An 18,771-nucleotide genomic window follows, 5' to 3' on the forward strand; every position below is an offset into this window, starting at 1 on the left:
CTGATTTATAAGAGGATGAAGAGCAGTGAAACTGATTTATAAACGGACGAAGAGCAGTCAATAATCGGACGAAGAGCAGCCAAACTGTTCTATAGGAGGATGAAGCGCAGTCAAACTGTTTTACACGAGGATGTAGAGCAGTCAGATTGGTTTACAAGAGGATGAAGAGCAGTCAACCTGTTTTACAAGAGGTTGAAGAGCAGTCAAACTTTTTTATAAGAGGATGAAGAGCAGTCAAACTGATTTATAAGAGGATGAAGAGCAGTCAAACTGCTTTATAAAAGGATGAAGAGCAGTCAAACTGTTTTATAAGCAGACGAAGAGCAGTCAAACTGATTTATAATCGGACGAAGAGCAGTCAAACTGATTTATAAAAGGATTAAGAGCAGTCAAACTGTTTTATAAGCGGATGAACCGCAGTCAAACTGATTTATAATCGGACCAAGAGCAGTCAAACTGATTTATAAGAGGATGAAGAGAAGTCAAACTGCTTTATAAGAGGATGAAGAGCAGTCAAACTGTTCTATAGGAGGATGAAGCGCAGTCAAACTGGTTTATATGAGGATGAAGAGCAGTCAAACTGCTTTATAAGAGGATGAAGAGCAGTCAAACTGCTTTATAAAACGATGAAGAGCAGTCAAACTGTTTTATAAGAGGACGAAGAGCAGTCAAACTGATTTATAAGAGGATGAAGAGCAGTCAAACTGATTTAAAAGAGGATGAAGAGCAGTCAAACTGCTTTATAAAAGGATGAAGAGCAGTCAAACTGATTTATAATCGGATGAACAGCAGTCAATAATCGGACGAAGAGCAGTCAAACTGTTATATAGGACGACGAAGAGCAGTCAAACTGAATTATAATCGGATGAAGAGCAGTCAAACTGATTTATAAGAGGATGAAGAGCAGTCAAACTGCTTTATAAAAGGATGAAGAGCAGTCAAACTGTTTAATAAGAGGACGAAGAGCAGTCAAACTGTTTTATAAGCGGACGAACAGCAGTCAAACTGATTTATAATCGGACGAAGAGCAGTCAAACTGATTTATAATTGGACGAAGAGCAGTCAAACGGTTTTATAAGAGGATGAAGAGCAGTCAAATTGATTTATAAGAGGATGAAGAGCAGTTAAACGGTTTTAAAAGAGGATGAAGAGCAGTCAAATTGATTTATAAGAGGATGAAGAGCAGTCAAACTGATTTATAATCGGACGAAGAGCAGTCAAACTGATTTATAATCAGACGAAGAGCAGTCAAACGGTTTTATAAGAGGATGAAGAGCAGTCAAATTGATTTATAAGAGGATGAAGAGCAGTCAAACTGATTTATAAGAGGATGAAGAGCAGTCAAACTGCTTTATAAAAGGATGAAGAGCAGTCAAACTGTTTTATAAGCAGACGAAGAGCAGTCAAACTGATTTATAAGAGGACGAAGAGCAGTCAAACTGATTTATAAAAGGATGAAGAGCAGTCAAACTGTTTTATAAGCGGATGAACCGCAGTCAAACTGATTTATAATCGGACGAAGAGCAGTCAAACTGATTTATAAGAGGATGAAGAGCAGTCAAACTGCTTTATAAGAGGATGAAGAGCAGTCAAACTGTTCTATAGGAGGATGAAGCGCAGTCAAACTGGTTTATATGAGGATGAAGAGCAGTCAAACTGCTTTATAAGAGGATGAAGATCAGTCAAACTGCTTTATAAAACGATGAAGAGCAGTCAAACTGTTTTATAAGAGGACGAAGAGCAGTCAAACTGTTTTATAAGAGGATGAAGAGCAGTCAAACTGATTTAAAAGAGGATGAAGAGCAGTCAAACTGCTTTATAAAAGGATGAAGAGCAGTCAAACTGATTTATAATCGGATGAACAGCAGTCAATAATCGGACGAAGAGCAGTCAAACTGTTATATAGGAGGATGAAGCGCAGTCAAACTGTTTTACACGAGGATGTAGAGCAGTCAGACTGATTTACTAGACGATGAAGAGCAGTCAACCTGTTTTACAAGAGGTTGAAGAGCAGTCAAACTGTTTTATAAGAGGATGAAGAGCAGTCAAACTGATTTATAGGAGGATGAAGAGCAGTCAAACTGCTTTATAAAATGACAAAGAGCAGTCAAACTGTTTTATAAGCGGACGAAGAGCAGTCAAACTGATTTATAAGAGGATGAAGAGCAGTCAAACTGATTTATAAAAGGATGAAGAGCAGTCAAACTGTTATATAAGCGGACGAAGAGCAGTCAACCTGATTTATAAGCAGACGAAGAGCAGTCAAACTGATTTATAAGAGGATGAAGAGCAGTCAAACTGCTTTATAAGAGGATGAAGAGCAGTCAAACTGTTCTATAGGAGGATGAAGAGCAGTCAAACTGCTTTATAAGAGGATGAAGAGCAGTCAACCTGCTTTATAAAACGATGAAGCGCAGTCAAACTGTTTTATAAGAGGACGAAGAGCAGTCAAACTGTTTTATAAGAGGATGAAGAGCAGTCAAACTGATTTAAAAGAGGATGAAGAGCAGTCAAACTGCTTTATAAAAGGATGAAGAGCAGTCAAACTGATTTATAATGGGATGAACAGCAGTCAATAATCGGACGAAGAGCAGTCAAACTGTTATATAGGAGGATGAAGCGCAGTCAAACTGTTTTACACGAGGATATAGAGCAGTCAGACTGGTTTACAAGAGGATGAAGAGCAGTCAACCTGTTTTACACGAGGATGTAGAGCAGTCAAACTGTTTTATAAGAGGGTGAAGAGCAGTCAAACTTATTTTTGGAGGATGAAGAGCAGTCAAACTGCTTTTAAAAGGATAAAGAGCAGTCAAACTGTTTTATAAGCGGACGAAGAGCAGTCAAACTGATTTATAATCGGACGAAGAGCAGTCAAACTGATTTATAATCGGACGAAGAGCAGTCAAACGGTTTTATAAGAGGATGAAGAGCAGTCAAATTGATTTATAAGAGGATGAAGAGCAGTCAAACTGCTTTATAAAAGGATGAAGAGCAGTCAAACTGTTTTATAAGAGGACGAAGAGCAGTAAAACTGATTTATAAGAGGATGAAGAGCAGTCAAACTGATTTATAAGAGGATGAAGAGCAGTGAAACTGATTTATAAACGGACGAAGAGCAGTCAATAATCGGACGAAGAGCAGCCAAACTGTTCTATAGGAGGATGAAGCGCAGTCAAACTGTTTTACACGAGGATGTAGAGCAGTCAGATTGGTTTACAAGAGGATGAAGAGCAGTCAACCTGTTTTACAAGAGGTTGAAGAGCAGTCAAACTTTTTTATAAGAGGATGAAGAGCAGTAAAACTGATTTATAAGAGGATGAAGAGCAGTCAAACTGCTTTATAAAAGGATGAAGAGCAGTCAAACTGTTTTATAAGCAGACGAAGAGCAGTCAAACTGATTTATAATCGGACGAAGAGCAGTCAAACTGATTTATAAAAGGATTAAGAGCAGTCAAACTGTTTTATAAGCGGATGAACCGCAGTCAAACTGATTTATAATCGGACCAAGAGCAGTCAAACTGATTTATAAGAGGATGAAGAGCAGTCAAACTGCTTTATAAGAGGATGAAGAGCAGTCAAACTGTTCTATAGGAGGATGAAGCGCAGACAAACTGGTTTATATGAGGATGAAGAGCAGTCAAACTGCTTTATAAGAGGATGAAGAGCAGTCAAACTGCTTTATAAAACGATGAAGAGCAGTCAAACTGTTTTATAAGAGGACGAAGAGCAGTCAAACTGATTTATAAGAGGACGAAGAGCAGTAAAACTGATTTATAAGAGGATGAAGAGCAGTCAAACTGATTTATAAGAGGATGAAGAGCAGTGAAACTGATTTATAATCGGATGAACAGCAGTCAATAATCGGACGAAGAGCAGTCAAACTGTTATATAGGAGGACGAAGAGCAGTCAAACTGAATTATAATCGGATGAAGAGCAGTCAAACTGATTTATAAGAGGATGAAGAGCAGTCAAACTGCTTTGTAAAAGGATGAAGAGCAGTCAAACTGTTTAATAAGAGGACGAAGAGCAGTCAAACTGATTTATAATCGGACGAAGAGCAGTCAAACTGATTTATAAAAGGATTAAGAGCAGTCAAACTGTTTTATAAGCGGATGAACCGCAGTCAAACTGATTTATAATCGGACCAAGAGCAGTCAAACTGATTTATAAGAGGATGAAGAGAAGTCAAACTGCTTTATAAGAGGATGAAGAGCAGTCAAACTGTTCTATAGGAGGATGAAGCGCAGTCAAACTGGTTTATATGAGGATGAAGAGCAGTCAAACTGCTTTATAAGAGGATGAAGAGCAGTCAAACTGCTTTATAAAACGATGAAGAGCAGTCAAACTGTTTTATAAGAGGACGAAGAGCAGTCAAACTGATTTATAAGAGGATGAAGAGCAGTCAAACTGATTTAAAAGAGGATGAAGAGCAGTCAAACTGCTTTATAAAAGGATGAAGAGCAGTCAAACTGATTTATAATCGGATGAACAGCAGTCAATAATCGGACGAAGAGCAGTCAAACTGTTATATAGGACGACGAAGAGCAGTCAAACTGAATTATAATCGGATGAAGAGCAGTCAAACTGATTTATAAGAGGATGAAGAGCAGTCAAACTGCTTTATAAAAGGATGAAGAGCAGTCAAACTGTTTAATAAGAGGACGAAGAGCAGTCAAACTGTTTTATAAGCGGACGAACAGCAGTCAAACTGATTTATAATCGGACGAAGAGCAGTCAAACTGATTTATAATTGGACGAAGAGCAGTCAAACGGTTTTATAAGAGGATGAAGAGCAGTCAAATTGATTTATAAGAGGATGAAGAGCAGTTAAACGGTTTTAAAAGAGGATGAAGAGCAGTCAAATTGATTTATAAGAGGATGAAGAGCAGTCAAACTGATTTATAATCGGACGAAGAGCAGTCAAACTGATTTATAATCAGACGAAGAGCAGTCAAACGGTTTTATAAGAGGATGAAGAGCAGTCAAATTGATTTATAAGAGGATGAAGAGCAGTCAAACTGATTTATAAGAGGATGAAGAGCAGTCAAACTGCTTTATAAAAGGATGAAGAGCAGTCAAACTGTTTTATAAGCAGACGAAGAGCAGTCAAACTGATTTATAAGAGGACGAAGAGCAGTCAAACTGATTTATAAAAGGATGAAGAGCAGTCAAACTGTTTTATAAGCGGATGAACCGCAGTCAAACTGATTTATAATCGGACGAAGAGCAGTCAAACTGATTTATAAGAGGATGAAGAGCAGTCAAACTGCTTTATAAGAGGATGAAGAGCAGTCAAACTGTTCTATAGGAGGATGAAGCGCAGTCAAACTGGTTTATATGAGGATGAAGAGCAGTCAAACTGCTTTATAAGAGGATGAAGATCAGTCAAACTGCTTTATAAAACGATGAAGAGCAGTCAAACTGTTTTATAAGAGGACGAAGAGCAGTCAAACTGTTTTATAAGAGGATGAAGAGCAGTCAAACTGATTTAAAAGAGGATGAAGAGCAGTCAAACTGCTTTATAAAAGGATGAAGAGCAGTCAAACTGATTTATAATCGGATGAACAGCAGTCAATAATCGGACGAAGAGCAGTCAAACTGTTATATAGGAGGATGAAGCGCAGTCAAACTGTTTTACACGAGGATGTAGAGCAGTCAGACTGATTTACTAGACGATGAAGAGCAGTCAACCTGTTTTACAAGAGGTTGAAGAGCAGTCAAACTGTTTTATAAGAGGATGAAGAGCAGTCAAACTGATTTATAGGAGGATGAAGAGCAGTCAAACTGCTTTATAAAATGACAAAGAGCAGTCAAACTGTTTTATAAGCGGACGAAGAGCAGTCAAACTGATTTATAAGAGGATGAAGAGCAGTCAAACTGATTTATAAAAGGATGAAGAGCAGTCAAACTGTTATATAAGCGGACGAAGAGCAGTCAACCTGATTTATAAGCAGACGAAGAGCAGTCAAACTGATTTATAAGAGGATGAAGAGCAGTCAAACTGCTTTATAAGAGGATGAAGAGCAGTCAAACTGTTCTATAGGAGGATGAAGAGCAGTCAAACTGCTTTATAAGAGGATGAAGAGCAGTCAACCTGCTTTATAAAACGATGAAGCGCAGTCAAACTGTTTTATAAGAGGACGAAGAGCAGTCAAACTGTTTTATAAGAGGATGAAGAGCAGTCAAACTGATTTAAAAGAGGATGAAGAGCAGTCAAACTGCTTTATAAAAGGATGAAGAGCAGTCAAACTGATTTATAATGGGATGAACAGCAGTCAATAATCGGACGAAGAGCAGTCAAACTGTTATATAGGAGGATGAAGCGCAGTCAAACTGTTTTACACGAGGATATAGAGCAGTCAGACTGGTTTACAAGAGGATGAAGAGCAGTCAACCTGTTTTACACGAGGATGTAGAGCAGTCAAACTGTTTTATAAGAGGGTGAAGAGCAGTCAAACTTATTTTTGGAGGATGAAGAGCAGTCAAACTGCTTTTAAAAGGATAAAGAGCAGTCAAACTGTTTTATAAGCGGACGAAGAGCAGTCAAACTGATTTATAATCGGACGAAGAGCAGTCAAACTGATTTATAATCGGACGAAGAGCAGTCAAACGGTTTTATAAGAGGATGAAGAGCAGTCAAATTGATTTATAAGAGGATGAAGAGCAGTCAAACTGCTTTATAAAAGGATGAAGAGCAGTCAAACTGTTTTATAAGAGGACGAAGAGCAGTAAAACTGATTTATAAGAGGATGAAGAGCAGTCAAACTGATTTATAAGAGGATGAAGAGCAGTGAAACTGATTTATAAACGGACGAAGAGCAGTCAATAATCGGACGAAGAGCAGCCAAACTGTTCTATAGGAGGATGAAGCGCAGTCAAACTGTTTTACACGAGGATGTAGAGCAGTCAGATTGGTTTACAAGAGGATGAAGAGCAGTCAACCTGTTTTACAAGAGGTTGAAGAGCAGTCAAACTTTTTTATAAGAGGATGAAGAGCAGTAAAACTGATTTATAAGAGGATGAAGAGCAGTCAAACTGCTTTATAAAAGGATGAAGAGCAGTCAAACTGTTTTATAAGCAGACGAAGAGCAGTCAAACTGATTTATAATCGGACGAAGAGCAGTCAAACTGATTTATAAAAGGATTAAGAGCAGTCAAACTGTTTTATAAGCGGATGAACCGCAGTCAAACTGATTTATAATCGGACCAAGAGCAGTCAAACTGATTTATAAGAGGATGAAGAGCAGTCAAACTGCTTTATAAGAGGATGAAGAGCAGTCAAACTGTTCTATAGGAGGATGAAGCGCAGACAAACTGGTTTATATGAGGATGAAGAGCAGTCAAACTGCTTTATAAGAGGATGAAGAGCAGTCAAACTGCTTTATAAAACGATGAAGAGCAGTCAAACTGTTTTATAAGAGGACGAAGAGCAGTCAAACTGATTTATAAGAGGACGAAGAGCAGTAAAACTGATTTATAAGAGGATGAAGAGCAGTCAAACTGATTTATAAGAGGATGAAGAGCAGTGAAACTGATTTATAATCGGATGAACAGCAGTCAATAATCGGACGAAGAGCAGTCAAACTGTTATATAGGAGGACGAAGAGCAGTCAAACTGAATTATAATCGGATGAAGAGCAGTCAAACTGATTTATAAGAGGATGAAGAGCAGTCAAACTGCTTTGTAAAAGGATGAAGAGCAGTCAAACTGTTTAATAAGAGGACGAAGAGCAGTCAAACTGTTTTATAAGCGGACGAACAGCAGTCAAACTGATTTATAATCGGACCAAGAGCAGTCAAACTGATTTATAATTGGATGAAGAGCAGTCAAACGGTTTTATAAGAGGATGAAGAGCAGTCAAATTGATTTATAAGAGGATGAAGAGCAGTTAAACGGTTTTATAAGAGGATGAAGAGCAGTCAAATTGATTTATAAGAGGATGAAGAGCAGTCAAACTGATTTATAATCGGACGAAGAGCAGTCAAACTGATTTATAATCGGACGAAGAGCAGTCAAACGGTTTTATAAGAGGATGAAGAGCAGTCAAATTGATTTATAAGAGGATGAAGAGCAGTCAAACTGATTTATAAGAGGATGAAGAGCAGTCAAACTGCTTTTTAAAAGGATGAAGAGCAGTCAAACTGCTTTATAAAAGGATAAAGAGCAGTCAAAATGTTTTATAAGCGGACGAAGAGCAGTCAAACTGATTTATAATCGGACGAAGAGCAGTCAAACTGATTTATAATCGGACGAAGAGCAGTCAAACGGTTTTATAAGAGGATGAAGAGCAGACAAATTGATTTATAAGAGGATGAAGAGCAGTCAAACTGCTTTATAAAAGGATGAAGAGCAGTCAAACTGTTTTATAAGAGGACGAAGAGCAGTGAAACTGATTTATAAACGGACGAAGAGCAGTCAATAATCGGACGAAGAGCAGCCAAACTGTTCTATAGGAGGATGAAGCGCAGTCAAACTGTTTTACACGAGGATGTAGAGCAGTCAGATTGGTTTACAAGAGTATGAAGAGCAGTCAACCTGTTTTACAAGAGGTTGAAGAGCAGTCAAACTTTTTTATAAGAGGATGAAGAGCAGTCAAACTGATTTATAAGCGGATGAAGAGCAGTCAAACTGCTTTATAAAATGATGAAGAGCAGTCAAACTGTTTTATAAGCAGACGAAGAGCAGTCAAACTGATTTATAATCGGACGAAGAGCAGTCAAACTGATTTATAAAAGGATGAAGAGCAGTCAAACTGTTTTATAAGCGGATGAACCGCAGTCAATCTGATTTGTAATCGGACGAAGAGCAGTCAAACTGCTTTATAAGAGGATGAAGAGCAGTCAAACTGTTCTATAGGAGGATGAAGCGCAGTCAAACTGGTTTATATGAGGATGAAGAGCAGTCAAACTGCTTTATAAGAGGATGAAGAGCAGTCAAACTGCTTTATAAAACGATGAAGAGCAGTCAAACTGATTTATAAGAGGATGACGAGCAGTCAAACTGATTTAAAAGAGGATGAAGAGCAGTCAAACTGCTTTATAAAAGGATGAAGAGCAGTCAAACTGATTTATAATCGGATGAACAGCAGTCAATAATCGGACGAAGAGCAGTCAAACTGTTATATAGGAGGACGAAGAGCAGTCAAACTGAATTATAATCGGACGAAGAGCAGTCAAACTGATTTATAAGAGGATGAAGAGCAGTCAAACTGCTTTATAAGAGGATGAAGAGCAGTCAAACTGTTCTATAGGAGGATGAAGCGCAGTCAAACTGGTTTATATGAGGATGAAGAGCAGTCAATCTGCTTTATAAGACGATGAAGAGCAGTCAAACTGCTTTATAAAACGATGAAGAGCAGTCAAACTGTTTTATAAGAGGACGAAGAGCAGTCAAACTGATTTATAAGAGGATGAAGAGCAGTCAAAGTGATTTAAAAGAGGATGAAGAGCAATCAAACTGCTTTATAAAAGGATGAAGAGCAGTCAAACTGATTTATAATCGGATGAACAGCAGTCAATAATCGGACGAAGAGCAGTCAAACTGTTATATAGGAGGACGAAGAGCAGTCAAACTGAATTATAATCGGATGAAGAGCAGTCAAACTGATTTATAAACGGACGAAGAGCAGTCAATAATCGGACGAAGAGCAGCCAAACTGTTCTATAGGAGGATGAAGCGCAGTCAAACTGTTTTACGCGAGGATGTAGAGCAGTCAGACTGGTTTACAAGAGGATGAAGAGCAGTCAACCTGTTTTACAAGAGGTTGAAGAGCAGTGAAACTGTTTTATAAGAGGATGAAGAGCAGTCAAACTGATTTATAAGAGGATGAAGAGCAGTAAAACTGCTTTATAAAAGGGTGAAGAGCAGTCAAACTGTTTTATAATCAGACGAAGAGCAGTCAAACTGATTTATAATCGGACGAAGAGCAGTCAAACTGATTTATAAAAGGAGGAAGAGCAGTCAAACTGTTATATAAGCGGACGAAGAGCAGTCAACCTGATTTATTATCGGACGAAGAGCAGTCAAACTGATTTATAAGAGGATGAAGAGCAGTCAAACTGCTTTATAAGAGGATGAAGAGCAGTCAAACTGTTCTATAGGAGGATGAAGAGCAGTCAAACTGCTTTATAAAACGATGAAGAGCAGTCAAACTGTTTTATAAGAGGACGAAGAGCAGTCAAAATTTTTTATAAGAGGATGAAGAGCAGTCAAACTGATTTATAAAAGGATGAAGAGCAGTCAAACTGATTTATAATCGGATAAACAGCAGTCAATAATCGGACGAAGAGCAGTCAAACTGTTATATAGGAGGACGATGGGCAGTCAAACTGAATTATAATCGGATGAAGAGCAGTCAAACTGATTTATAAGAGGATGAAGAGCAGTCAAACTGCTTTATAAAAGGATGAAGAGCAGTCAAACTGTTTAATAAGAGGACGAAGAGCAGTCAAACTGTTTTATAAGCGGACGAAGAGCAGTCGAACTGCTTTATAAAAGGATGAAGAGCAGTCAAACTGTTTAATAAGAGGACGAAGAGCAGTCAAACTGTTTTATAAGCGGACGAACAGCAGTCAAACTGATTTATAATCGGACGAAGAGCAGTCAAACTGATTTATAATCGGACGAAGAGCAGTCAAACGGTTTTATAAGAGGATGAAGAGCAGTCAAATTGATTTATAAGAGGATGAAGAGCAGTCAAACGGTTTTATAAGAGGATGAAGAGCAGTCAAATTGATTTATAAGAGGATGAAAAGCAGTCAAACTGATTTATAATCGGACGAAGAGCAGTCAAACTGATTTATAATCGGACGAAGAGCAGTCAAACGGTTTTATAAGAGGATGAAGAGCAGTCAAATTGATTTATAAGAGGATGAAGAGCAGTCAAACTGATTTATAAGAGGATGAAGAGCAGTCAAACTGCTTTATAAAAGGATGAAGAGCAGTCAAACTGTTTTATAAGCAGACGAAGAGCAGTCAAACTGATTTATAATCGGACGAAGAGCAGTCAAACTGATTTATAAAAGGATGAAGAGCAGTCAAACTGTTTTATAAGCGGATGAACCGCAGTCAAACTGATTTATAATCGGACGAAGAGCAGTCAAACTGATTTATAAGAGCATGAAGAGCAGTCAAACTGCTTTATAAGAGGATGAAGAGCAGTCAAACTGTTCTATAGGAGGATGAAGCGCAGTCAAACTGGTTTATATGAGGATGAAGAGCAGTCAAACTGCTTTATAAGAGGATGAAGAGCAGTCAAACTGCTTTATAAAACGATGAAGAGCAGTCAAACTGTTTTATAAGAGGATGAAGAGCAGTCAAACTGATTTAAAAGAGGATGAAGAGCAGTCAAACTGCTTTATAAAAAGATGAAGAGCAGTCAAACTGTTTTATAATGGGATGAACAGCAGTCAATAATCGGACGAAGAGCAGTCAAACTGTTATATAGGAGGATGAAGCGCAGTCAAACTGTTTTACACGAGGATATAGAGCAGTCAGACTGGTTTACAAGAGGATGAAGAGCAGTCAACCTGTTTTACACGAGGATGTAGAGCAGTCAAACTTTTTTATAAGAGGATGAAGAGCAGTCAAACTGATTTTTGGAGGATGAAGAGCAGTCAAACTGCTTTTAAAAGGATAAAGAGCAGTCAAACTGTTTTATAAGCGGACGAAGAGCAGTCAAACTGATTTATAATCGGACGAAGAGCAGTCAAACTGATTTATAATCGGACGAAGAGCAGTCAAACGGTTTTATAAGAGGATGAAGAGCAGTCAAATTGATTTATAAGAGGATGAAGAGCAGTCAAACTGCTTTATAAAAGGATGAAGAGCAGTCAAACTGTTTTATAAGAGGACGAAGAGCAGTAAAACTGATTTATAAGAGGATGAAGAGCAGTCAAACTGATTTATAAGAGGATGAAGAGCAGTGAAACTGATTTATAAACGGACGAAGAGCAGTCAATAATCGGACGAAGAGCAGCCAAACTGTTCTATAGGAGGATGAAGCGCAGTCAAACTGTTTTACACGAGGATGTAGAGCAGTCAGATTGGTTTACAAGAGGATGAAGAGCAGTCAACCTGTTTTACAAGAGGTTGAAGAGCAGTCAAACTTTTTTATAAGAGGATGAAGAGCAGTCAAACTGATTTATAAGAGGATGAAGAGCAGTCAAACTGCTTTATAAAAGGATGAAGAGCAGTCAAACTGTTTTATAAGCAGACGAAGAGCAGTCAAACGGTTTTATAAGAGGATGAAGAGCAGTCAAATTGATTTATAAGAGGATGAAAAGCAGTCAAACTGATTTATAATCGGACGAAGAGCAGTCAAACTGATTTATAATCGGACGAAGAGCAGTCAAACGGTTTTATAAGAGGATGAAGAGCAGTCAAATTGATTTATAAGAGGATGAAGAGCAGTCAAACTGATTTATAAGAGGATGAAGAGCAGTCAAACTGCTTTATAAAAGGATGAAGAGCAGTCAAACTGTTTTATAAGCAGACGAAGAGCAGTCAAACTGATTTATAATCGGACGAAGAGCAGTCAAACTGATTTATAAAAAGATGAAGAGCAGTCAAACTGTTTTATAAGCGGATGAACCGCAGTCAAACTGATTTATAATCGGACGAAGAGCAGTCAAACTGATTTATAAGAGCATGAAGAGCAGTCAAACTGCTTTATAAGAGGATGAAGAGCAGTCAAACTGTTCTATAGGAGGATGAAGCGCAGTCAAACTGGTTTATATGAGGATGAAGAGCAGTCAAACTGCTTTATAAGAGGATGAAGAGCAGTCAAACTGCTTTATAAAACGATGAAGAGCAGTCAAACTGTTTTATAAGAGGATGAAGAGCAGTCAAACTGATTTAAAAGAGGATGAAGAGCAGTCAAACTGCTTTATAAAAGGATGAAGAGCAGTCAAACTGTTTTATAATGGGATGAACAGCAGTCAATAATCGGACGAAGAGCAGTCAAACTGTTATATAGGAGGATGAAGCGCAGTCAAACTGTTTTACACGAGGATATAGAGCAGTCAGACTGGTTTACAAGAGGATGAAGAGCAGTCAACCTGTTTTACACGAGGATGTAGAGCAGTCAAACTTTTTCATAAGAGGATGAAGAGCAGTCAAACTGATTTTTGGAGGATGAAGAGCAGTCAAACTGCTTTTAAAAGGATAAAGAGCAGTCAAACTGTTTTATAAGCGGACGAAGAGCAGTCAAACTGATTTATAATCGGACGAAGAGCAGTCAAACTGATTTATAATCGGACGAAGAGCAGTCAAACGGTTTTATAAGAGGATGAAGAGCAGTCAAATTGATTTATAAGAGGATGAAGAGCAGTCAAACTGCTTTATAAAAGGATGAAGAGCAGTCAAACTGTTTTATAAGAGGACGAAGAGCAGTAAAACTGATTTATAAGAGGATGAAGAGCAGTCAAACTGATTTATAAGAGGATGAAGAGCAGTGAAACTGATTTATAAACGGACGAAGAGCAGTAAATAATCGGACGAAGAGCAGCCAAACTGTTCTATAGGAGGATGAAGCGCAGTCAAACTGTTTTACACGAGGATGTAGAGCAGTCAGATTGGTTTACAAGAGGATGAAGAGCAGTCAACCTGTTTTACAAGAGGTTGAAGAGCAGTCAAACTTTTTTATAAGAGGATGAAGAGCAGTCAAACTGATTTATAAGAGGATGAAGAGCAGTCAAACTGCTTTATAAAAGGATGAAGAGCAGTCAAACTGTTTTATAAGCAGACGAAGAGCAGTCAAACTGATTTATAATCGGACGAAGAGCAGTCAAACTGATTTATAAAAGGATTAAGAGCAGTCAAACTGTTTTATAAGCGGATGAACCGCAGTCAAACTGATTTATAATCGGACCAAGAGCAGTCAAACTGATTTATAAGAGGATGAAGAGAAGTCAAACTGCTTTATAAGAGGATGAAGAGCAGTCAAACTGTTCTATAGGAGGATGAAGCGCAGTCAAACTGGTTTATATGAGGATGAAGAGCAGTCAAACTGCTTTATAAGAGGATGAAGAGCAGTCAAACTGCTTTATAAAACGATGAAGAGCAGTCAAACTGTTTTATAAGAGGACGAAGAGCAGTCAAACTGATTTATAAGAGGATGAAGAGCAGTCAAACTGATTTAAAAGAGGATGAAGAGCAGTCAAACTGCTTTATAAAAGGATGAAGAGCAGTCAAACTGATTTATAATCGGATGAACAGCAGTCAATAATCGGACGAAGAGCAGTCAAACTGTTATATAGGAGGACGAAGAGCAGTCAAACTGAATTATAATCGGATGAAGAGCAGTCAAACTGATTTATAAGAGGATGAAGAGCAGTCAAACTGCTTTATAAAAGGATGAAGAGCAGTCAAACTGTTTAATAAGAGGACGAAGAGCAGTCAAACTGTTTTATAAGCGGACGAACAGCAGTCAAACTGATTTATAATCGGACGAAGAGCAGTCAAACTGATTTATAATTGGACGAAGAGCAGTCAAACGGTTTTATAAGAGGATGAAGAGCAGTCAAATTGATTTATAAGAGGATGAAGAGCAGTTAAACGGTTTTAAAAGAGGATGAAGAGCAGTCAAATTGATTTATAAGAGGATGAAGAGCAGTCAAACTGATTTATAATCGGACGAAGAGCAGTCAAACTGATTTATAATCAGACGAAGAGCAGTCAAACGGTTTTATAAGAGGATGAAGAGCAGTCAAATTGATTTATAAGAGGATGAAGAGCAGTCAAACTGATTTATAAGAGGATGAAGAGCAGTCAAACTGCTTTATAAAAGGATGAAGAGCAGTCAAACTGTTTTATAAGCAGACGAAGAGCAGTCAAACTGATTTATAAGAGGACGAAGAGCAGTCAAACTGATTTATAAAAGGATGAAGAGCAGTCAAACTGTTTTATAAGCGGATGAACCGCAGTCAAACTGATTTATAATCGGACGAAGAGCAGTCAAACTGATTTATAAGAGGATGAAGAGCAGTCAAACTGCTTTATAAGAGGATGAAGAGCAGTCAAACTGTTCTATAGGAGGATGAAGCGCAGTCAAACTGGTTTATATGAGGATGAAGAGCAGTCAAACTGCTTTATAAGAGGATGAAGATCAGTCAAACTGCTTTATAAAACGATGAAGAGCAGTCAAACTGTTTTATAAGAGGACGAAGAGCAGTCAAACTGTTTTATAAGAGGATGAAGAGCAGTCAAACTGATTTAAAAGAGGATGAAGAGCAGTCAAACTGCTTTATAAAAGGATGAAGAGCAGTCAAACTGATTTATAATCGGATGAACAGCAGTCAATAATCGGACGAAGAGCAGTCAAACTGTTATATAGGAGGATGAAGCGCAGTCAAACTGTTTTACACGAGGATGTAGAGCAGTCAGACTGATTTACTAGACGATGAAGAGCAGTCAACCTGTTTTACAAGAGGTTGAAGAGCAGTCAAACTGTTTTATAAGAGGATGAAGAGCAGTCAAACTGATTTATAGGAGGATGAAGAGCAGTCAAACTGCTTTATAAAATGACAAAGAGCAGTCAAACTGTTTTATAAGCGGACGAAGAGCAGTCAAACTGATTTATAAGAGGATGAAGAGCAGTCAAACTGATTTATAAAAGGATGAAGAGCAGTCAAACTGTTATATAAGCGGACGAAGAGCAGTCAACCTGATTTATAAGCAGACGAAGAGCAGTCAAACTGATTTATAAGAGGATGAAGAGCAGTCAAACTGCTTTATAAGAGGATGAAGAGCAGTCAAACTGTTCTATAGGAGGATGAAGAGCAGTCAAACTGCTTTATAAGAGGATGAAGAGCAGTCAACCTGCTTTATAAAACGATGAAGCGCAGTCAAACTGTTTTATAAGAGGACGAAGAGCAGTCAAACTGTTTTATAAGAGGATGAAGAGCAGTCAAACTGATTTAAAAGAGGATGAAGAGCAGTCAAACTGCTTTATAAAAGGATGAAGAGCAGTCAAACTGATTTATAATGGGATGAACAGCAGTCAATAATCGGACGAAGAGCAGTCAAACTGTTATATAGGAGGATGAAGCGCAGTCAAACTGTTTTACACGAGGATATAGAGCAGTCAGACTGGTTTACAAGAGGATGAAGAGCAGTCAACCTGTTTTACACGAGGATGTAGAGCAGTCAAACTGTTTTATAAGAGGGTGAAGAGCAGTCAAACTTATTTTTGGAGGATGAAGAGCAGTCAAACTGCTTTTAAAAGGATAAAGAGCAGTCAAACTGTTTTATAAGCGGACGAAGAGCAGTCAAACTGATTTATAATCGGACGAAGAGCAGTCAAACTGATTTATAATCGGACGAAGAGCAGTCAAACGGTTTTATAAGAGGATGAAGAGCAGTCAAATTGATTTATAAGAGGATGAAGAGCAGTCAAACTGCTTTATAAAAGGATGAAGAGCAGTCAAACTGTTTTATAAGAGGACGAAGAGCAGTAAAACTGATTTATAAGAGGATGAAGAGCAGTCAAACTGATTTATAAGAGGATGAAGAGCAGTGAAACTGATTTATAAACGGACGAAGAGCAGTCAATAATCGGACGAAGAGCAGCCAAACTGTTCTATAGGAGGATGAAGCGCAGTCAAACTGTTTTACACGAGGATGTAGAGCAGTCAGATTGGTTTACAAGAGGATGAAGAGCAGTCAACCTGTTTTACAAGAGGTTGAAGAGCAGTCAAACTTTTTTATAAGAGGATGAAGAGCAGTAAAACTGATTTATAAGAGGATGAAGAGCAGTCAAACTGCTTTATAAAAGGATGAAGAGCAGTCAAACTGTTTTATAAGCAGACGAAGAGCAGTCAAACTGATTTATAATCGGACGAAGAGCAGTCAAACTGATTTATAAAAGGATTAAGAGCAGTCAAACTGTTTTATAAGCGGATGAACCGCAGTCAAACTGATTTATAATCGGACCAAGAGCAGTCAAACTGATTTATAAGAGGATGAAGAGCAGTCAAACTGCTTTATAAGAGGATGAAGAGCAGTCAAACTGTTCTATAGGAGGATGAAGCGCAGACAAACTGGTTTATATGAGGATGAAGAGCAGTCAAACTGCTTTATAAGAGGATGAAGAGCAGTCAAACTGCTTTATAAAACGATGAAGAGCAGTCAAACTGTTTTATAAGAGGACGAAGAGCAGTCAAACTGATTTATAAGAGGACGAAGAGCAGTAAAACTGATTTATAAGAGGATGAAGAGCAGTCAAACTGATTTATAAGAGGATGAAGAGCAGTGAAACTGATTTATAATCGGATGAACAGCAGTCAATAATCGGACGAAGAGCAGTCAAACTGTTATATAGGAGGACGAAGAGCAGTCAAACTGAATTATAATCGGATGAAGAGCAGTCAAACTGATTTATAAGAGGATGAAGAGCAGTCAAACTGCTTTGTAAAAGGATGAAGAGCAGTCAAACTGTTTAATAAGAGGACGAAGAGCAGTCAAACTGTTTTATAAGCGGACGAACAGCAGTCAAACTGATTTATAATCGGACCAAGAGCAGTCAAACTGATTTATAATTGGATGAAGAGCAGTCAAACGGTTTTATAAGAGGATGAAGAGCAGTCAAATTGATTTATAAGAGGATGAAGAGCAGTTAAACGGTTTTATAAGAGGATGAAGAGCAGTCAAATTGATTTATAAGAGGATGAAGAGCAGTCAAACTGATTTATAATCGGACGAAGAGCAGTCAAACTGATTTATAATCGGACGAAGAGCAGTCAAACGGTTTTATAAGAGGATGAAGAGCAGTCAAATTGATTTATAAGAGGATGAAGAGCAGTCAAACTGATTTATAAGAGGATGAAGAGCAGTCAAACTGCTTTTTAAAAGGATGAAGAGCAGTCAAACTGTTTTATAAGCAGACGAAGAGCAGTCAAACTGATTTATAAGAGGACGAAGAGCAGTCAAACTGATTTATAAAAGGATGAAGAGCAGTCAAACTGTTTTATAAGCGGATGAACCGCAGTCAAACTGATTTATAACCGACGAAGAGCAGTCAAACTGATTTATAAGAGGATGAAGAGCAGTCAAACTGCTTTATAAGAGGATGAAGAGCAGTCAAACTGTTCTATAGGAGGATGAAGCGCAGTCAAACTGGTTTATATGAGGATGAAGAGCAGTCAAACTGAATTATAATCGGATGAAGAGCAGTCAAACTGATTTATAAGAGGATGAAGAGCAGTCAAACTGCTTTATAAAAGGATGAAGAGCAGTCAAACTGTTTAATAAGAGGACGAAGAGCAGTCAAACTGTTTTATAAGCGGACGAACAGCAGTCAAACTGATTTATAATCGGACCAAGAGCAGTCAAACTGATTTATAATTGGATGAAGAGCAGTCAAACGGTTTTATAAGAGGATGAAGAGCAGTCAAATTGATTTATAAGAGGATGAAGAGCAGTTAAACGGTTTTATAAGAGGATGAAGAGCAGTCAAATTGATTTATAAGAGGATGAAGAGCAGTCAAACTGATTTATAATCGGACGAAGAGCAGTCAAACTGATTTATAATCGGACGAAGAGCAGTCAAACGGTTTTATAAGAGGATGAAGAGCAGTCAAATTGATTTATAAGAGGATGAAGAGCAGTCAAACTGATTTATAAGAGGATGAAGAGCAGTCAAACTGCTTTATAAAAGGATGAAGAGCAGTCAAACTGTTTTATAAGCAGACGAAGAGCAGTCAAACTGATTTATAAGAGGACGAAGAGCAGTCAAACTGATTTATAAAAGGATGAAGAGCAGTCAAACTGT

This window comes from Lampris incognitus, chromosome 12 (genome assembly GCF_029633865.1).
Source record: "Lampris incognitus isolate fLamInc1 chromosome 12, fLamInc1.hap2, whole genome shotgun sequence".
Classification (NCBI taxonomy): domain Eukaryota; kingdom Metazoa; phylum Chordata; class Actinopteri; order Lampriformes; family Lampridae; genus Lampris; species Lampris incognitus.